This window comes from Tachyglossus aculeatus, assembly GCF_015852505.1.
Source record: "Tachyglossus aculeatus isolate mTacAcu1 chromosome 12 unlocalized genomic scaffold, mTacAcu1.pri SUPER_6_unloc_1, whole genome shotgun sequence".
Lineage (NCBI taxonomy): Eukaryota > Metazoa > Chordata > Mammalia > Monotremata > Tachyglossidae > Tachyglossus > Tachyglossus aculeatus.
Genome location: NW_024044828.1, coordinates 1303252 through 1310163, shown reverse-complemented (window position 1 = coordinate 1310163; position 6912 = coordinate 1303252).

Here is a 6912-nt window from a genome sequence, read left to right as displayed (position 1 = left end):
GCTGCTTCCCTTAACTTAACTTCCCTTCCCTTAAGTTGTTATTATGGCATTTGTAATTCATTCATTCAATCAATCGTATTTATGGAGCGCTTACTGTGTCCCATCCTCTTACTGTGGGGGTTCCCCAAGGTTCAGTGCTTGGTCCCCTTCTGTTCTCAATCTACACTCACTCCCTTGGTGACCTCATTCGCTCCCACGGCTTCAACTATCATCTCTACGCTGATGACACCCAGATCTACATCTCTGCCCCTGCTCTCTCCCCCTCCCTCCAGGCTCGCATCTCCTCCTGCCTTCAGGACATCTCCATCTGGATGTCCGCCCGCCACCTAAAGCTCAACATGTCGAAGACTGAGCTCCTTGTCTTCCCTCCCAAACCTTGTCCTCTCCCTGACTTTCCCATCTCTGTTGACAGCACTACCATCCTTCCCGTCTCACAAGCCCGCAACCTCGGTGTCACCCTCGACTCCACTCTCTCATTCACCCCTCACATCCAAGCCGTCACCAAAACCTGCCGGTCTCAGCTCCGCAACATTGCCAAGATCCGCCCTTTCCTCTCCATCCAAACTGCTACCCTGCTCATTCAAGCTCTCATCCTATCCCGTCTGGACTACTGCACTAGCCTTCTCTCTGATCTCCCATCCTCGTGTCTCTCTCCACTTCAATCCAGACTTCATGCTGCTGCCCGGATTATCTTTGTCCAGAAACGCTCTGGGCATATTACTCCCCTCCTCAAAAACCTCCAATGGCTACCAATCAATCTGCGCATCAGGCAGAAACTCCTCACCCTGGGCTTCAAGGCTCTCCATCCCCTCTCCCCCTCCTACCTCACCTCCCTTCTCTCCTTCTACTGCCCAGCCCGCAACCTCCGCTCCTCCACCGCTAATCTCCTCACTGTACCTCGTTCTCGCCTCTCCCGCCGTCGACCCCCGGCCCACGTCATCCCCCGGGCCTGGAATGCCCTCCCTCTGCCCCTCCGCCAAGCTAGCTCTCTTCCTCCCTTCAAGGCCCTGCTGAGAGCTCACCTCCTCCAGGAGGCCTTCCCAGACTGAGCCCCTTCCTTCCTCTCCCCCTCGTCCCCCTCTCCATCCCCCCATCTTACCTCCTTCCCTTCCCCACAGCACCTGTATATATGTATATATGGTTGTACATATTTATTACTCTTTATTTATTTATTTATTTATCTTACTTGTACATTTCTATCCTATTTATCTTATTTTGTTGGTATGTTTGGTTCTGTTCTCTGTCTCCCCCTTTTAGACTGTGAGCCCACTGTTGGGTAGGGACTGTCTCTATGTGTTGCCAATTTGTACTTCCCAAGCGCTTAGTACAGTACTCTGCACATAGTAAGCGCTCAATAAATACGATTGATTGATGGATTGATTGATTTCAGAACACTTTACTAAGCACTTGGGAAGTACAAGTTGGCAACATATAGAGATGGTCCCTACCCAACAGCAGGCTCACAGTCTAGAAAGCGGGCTCAAGTACTGTTCTAAGCACTGGAGTGCTTTATTTATTTATTTATTTATTTATTTATTTATTTATAACCTAGTCTATTTATTTTACTTGTACATATCTATTCTATTTATTTTATTTTGTTAATATGTTTGGTTTTGTTCTCTGTCTCCCCCTTCTAGACTGTGAGCCCACTGTCGGGTAGGGACCGTCTCCATATGTTGCCAACTTGTACTTCCCAAGCACTTAGTACAGTGCTCTGCACACAGTAAGCGCTCAATAAATACGATTGATTGATTGATTGATTGATTGATTGGAGTAAATACAAGTCAATCAGGTTGGACAGAGTTCCTATCCCACATGGGACTCAGTCTCTAAGTAGGAAGGAGAGCAGGTATCGAATGTCCACTTTGCAGTTGAGTAATCTGAGGCACAGAGAAGTTAAGTGACTTACTCGGGGTTACACAGCAAGCAGCTGGCAGAGTTAAGAGTAGAACCCAGGGCCTCAGACTACTAGCCCGTGCTCTTTCTACGAAGCCACACTGCTTCTGCTGTACTTGTTCCTTCTCTCTCCCTCTCCAGGGGAGGTGGGAGGTCTTTCTCTTCTCTAAGCATAGGCTGGATTAAGGTGATCTCAGTTTTCCTCTCTACGGGCTCTCCCCGGTCTCTTTGTGGACAAGCCTGGGAATGATTGTCCCGGTGAATTCTAGGAGTAGGACACGGGGGCCCAGAGGGCTCCGTGCTGGGATGTGAGGGGTTATGTTTGGCCAGGAAAGTCCTTTCCCCCAACTCTGCTGTCAATAAACTCCTCCTGGCTGCATCTTTTCTTTAGAACTTTCTCCTCCCATCGCAGTTAGGCCAAAAGGCCACTGAGAAAATCTTCTCTGAGGGACATTTTCCGACACCAGTTTATCCTGGGGCAAAATAGACCCAACTTGAGGAGTTGGTTCTGCCCAATTCGGTTGTGCCCAGTCTGGTCCCTTTTCTTCCGCTTCCCACTTCTTCTACACACCTCAATCAATCCATCAATCAATCGATGATATTTATTGAGTGCTTACTGTCTCCCCACTCCATTCACCAAGCAGACAGGGGGAAGGAGGAGTCCTTGACCATAGGCAAACTGCAAAACCAGGACTTCCTTGCCACTGTTCCCCTCCTGGTAGTTCTGCTCCTGCACTTGGAAAAGCTTTGGGAGTCGTTCTGAGAAGGACAATAAGGCGATAAAGTTTCACCGAGTTTCCTGGCACTAAGTTGCCCTTATCCGGGGCGTCATTCCTTAGAGACATAGGCATCTACTCTTCATCGCGGCTTTGTTCCAGAAGTTCCTGCTCATTCATTCATTTAATCATATTTACTGAGTGCTTACTGTGTGCAGAACACCGTACTAAGCACGTGGGAGATTACAATATAACAGACGCCTTCTCTGCCCACGGTGAGTTTATAATCTGGAAGGGGAGACGTTAATATAAATAAATAAATTACAGATATGCCCCAAATGCTGCGGGGCTGTGGGAGGGGCCGCGGGGATGAACAAAGGGGGCAAGTCAGGGTGGTGTAAAAAGAAGTGGGAGAAGAAAGGAGGGTTCAAGTCTCCCCTGTCGGCCCTGATGTTCTGGGCATTTCTGGGGCTCTGAATGGCCCACCACATTGGCATCTCTAGACTGTTAACTCGTTGTGGGCGGGGAATGTCACTGTTTATTGTTGTATTGTACTTTCCTAAGCGCTCGGGACAGTGCTCTGCACACAGTAAGCGCTTAATAAATGCGACTGAATTAATGAATAAATGCTTCGGGAACACTAAATGTCCTCTCCTCTGAGCCCTGCCCATGGTTGTGAATCCAGGAAAGGAGGAGCGGGCCTAGAAGCAGATGGGGCCCCCCGCCTCAGTCTGACCCTGCTGTGGACAGCCCCCCACCCCGATGGGGTGGAGTCCAGAGAGGGTTGGGAAATCTCAGGATCGAACACAGGCCGCAGCCAGTGTGTTCTGCCAACAATTCCCCTTGGGGGTCTGAGGCTCCAAGCAGACCACTCTCTGGCCCAGCCTCGTAGTTGGCCCCAAAACAATCGATCAGTGGCATTTATTGAGCACTTACTGTGTGCAGAGCACTGCGCTAAGTACTATCAATCCATCAAAATAATGGCCTGTAAAAGTTTTCCCCACCGGGCGAGGGGGTGGACCATCACTGTAGCTGCCCAGCGATGAGGCATGTGATGACCACAGGCCTCACGACCCAGGGGTCACTGGGCTGGGCTCCCTGTCAGGTTTCTCAGGACCCAGAACTAATAATAACAGTAATTGTAATATTTATTAAGCCCTTACTAGGTGCTAGGCACTATACTAAGCACTGGGGTAGATACACGATAAATGGGCCGGACATAATCCCTGTCCCATTGAGGGCTCACGGTCTTAATCCCCATTTTCCTGATGAGGGAACCGAGGCACGGAGAAGCTAAGTGACGTGCCCAAGGTCACAGAGCAGACCTTGGGATTAGAACTCAGGTCTTTCCGACGTCCAGGCCTAGGCTCTAACCACTAGACCACAGTCCTTCTCGGGATTTCGGTTGTGATTTTTATGAAGCGAGGGTGTTCCTTGTCTGGTTCCCTGGACCGCCCTTGCATCCCCGGGTTCAGATCTGCCCTGATTCCTGCCGATGCCCACCAGGCTCAGGTGAGGCTATCTCACGGACCCTGCAGTGATGGCCTCTGCACTAGACTGGCAGCCCCTTGAGGGCGGGAATTGTGTCTGCTATCTCTATTGCACTCACCCAAGTGCTTAGAACAGTATTCTGCACACAGTAAGCATTCCACAAATACCACTGATGGGTTGCCTGATTGATTGGTTGGTTGTTATTATCCCAGGCTGATTCAGGAGAAAACTTTCCTGAAGGCCAAGGTTTTGTTGAATATTGATTTGGTGTAAACATTCATAAACTGCTGGGGACTTCCGAAAGTCTGTCCAAGGGTGAAGCCTATTAGAAGGGGAAGGTCATTTTTCTGGGACGATTTATTGATGCCACTGTTAGAGAGATGCCACCCAAGGCTGGGTTTCCTATAAGCACGCAATCGGGTGGTTCTTCACCTCATACGGAGGAACTCTGGTCTTTTCGCTGACCTTGATCTTAGCTCGCCCTGGGCAGGGAGGGGTTCCTGTTGGGATCTGAAGGAGGGGGCTCCTGGAGTCCAGCCTCTCCTGTCAGAGGCAGGGAATGGCTATTCCGTTTTTCGAACATGGCTCCGGGAGGACCTTCTCAAAGCCCAAACAGCAGAATCACAAGCTTTTGGGTAAACGCAACGGGCCAAATCTGGGGGAAATGCAGCGCAGTTCTGTGCTTGCCCTAGCTGGGAGATGAATCCGGTGCTTGTCCCTTCTGGGGTCTCAGGTTTCTGGGACTATGGCGATCCGCTACCTCTCCACCTGGCCGGAAGGACGAAGCTGCCAAACCTCCCCATCTCCGTCGGCAGGGTGTTCTGCTCCATAAATTATCCCGCTCCCAATCCCCCCCATCCCCTGGCGTTCCGCTGCATCCTCCGGCCGGTGCCACCGCTCCGCTGGCCGAGCCGGACCTCTTCCCCCGGCGCTCTGGGTGAAAACCAGCCACTGGTGCTCAATGGTGCAAAGCAGCGGCATCAGGGTCACCTGGATATTGACTGGGAAAAGGGAAGAGACTTGGGTTACAAAAGATTTCCAACCCCAACCCTTCCATCCCATCCCTGCCGCGATTGGAGAGCAAGTTCAGTATGCCCAGCTCTGCTGTCTGGCTGCCCATCCACCTCTGCATTAAGCAGAAACCCTTGACTATCAGCTTTAAGGCATTCCTTCAACTCTCTCCCAAGACAACGCAGGCAACACTCTATGCTCCTCTAACACCAACCTAATCTCTGGGCTTCCATCTCATTTCTCTTGCTACCAATCCCTTGCTCCCTCCCTCCCTCCCGCCTGGAATTCTCTCCTGCTCACATCCAACAGACCTCCACTCTCCCCACCCTGTAAGCTCTACTAAAATCACATCTCCTCCAGCAGGAAGCCTTCCCTGACTATCTTCATTCTGTCAATTAAATTTATTAGCATGTATTGTGTGCACTTGGGAGAGTATAATGTAACAATAAACAGACACATTCCCTGGTCACAGAGAGCTTATGGCCTAGGGTGGGAGGGACACAGACAATAATATAAATAAATAAATTACAGATATGTGCATAAATGCTGTGGGGTTGGGAGGGGAGAAGAAGAAAGGGAGCTAGTCAGGGAAATGCAGAAGGGAGTGTGAGAAGTGGAAATGGGAGTTTAATCAGGGAAGGCCTCAATAATAATAATTATAGTACTTGTTAAGACCTTTCTATGTGCCAAGCACTGTTCTAAGCTCTGGGGTGGATTCAAGGTAATCAGGTGGGACACAGTCACTGTCTCCATTCATTCATTCATTCGTATTTAGTGAGCGCTTACTGTGTGCAGAACGCTGCACTAAGCACTTGGAAAGTACAATTCGGCAACAGATAAGAGACAATCTCTCCCCAACAACGGGCTCGCAGTCTAGAAGGGGGAGACAGACAACAAAACGAAACAAGGAGATAGACATCAATAGCATCGAAATAGATAAACGGAATTATAGATGTATACCGGGGCTTACGGTCTCAATCTCCATTTTACAGATGAGGTAACCGAGGCACAGAGAAGTGAAGCGACTTGCTCAAGGTCACACAGCAGACAGGTGGCAGAGCCAGGATCAGAACCCACGACCTTCTGACTCCTAGACTCCACTACACCATGCTGCTTCTCTTGGAGGAGATGTGCCCTCGATAAGGTTTTGAAGAAGGGGAGAGTAATTATCTGACAGATTTGAGGAGGGAGGGCGATCGGAGACAGAGGCAGGGAGATGGAGGAGATTGAGATACAATGAGAAGTTTAGCATTAGCGGAGTAGATTGTGTGGGATGGGTTGGAGTGGGAGCGTAGTGAAGTGAGGGAAGAGCGGGCAAGGTGATGGAGGGCTTTAAAACCAAAGGTGAGGAGTTTTTGTAGATGGGCAACCACCGGAATTTTCTGAGGAATGGGGAGACAAGTCCTGAACGTTTTCAAAGAAAAATGATCTGGGCAGCAGAGTGAAGTAGGGACTGGTGTGGGGAGAGAGACAGGAGGCCAGGAGATCAGCAGGGAGGCTGATGCAGTAATCCAGGTGGGATAGGATGAGGGCTTTTATTCATGCAGCAGCAGTTTGGATGGAGAGGAAAGGGCAGATTTTAGCGATGTAATTAAGGTGGGACCCACAGGATTTAGTGATGGGTTGAATGAGAGAGAGGAGCCAAGGAGAACACCAAGGTTATGGGCTCGTTCATTCAATCGTATTTATTGAGTGCTTACTGTGTGCAGAGCACTGTACTAAGGTCTTGTGAGACAGGAAGGATGGTGATGTCATCAATAGAGATGGGAAAGCCAGGGGGAGGGCAGGGTTTGGGTGG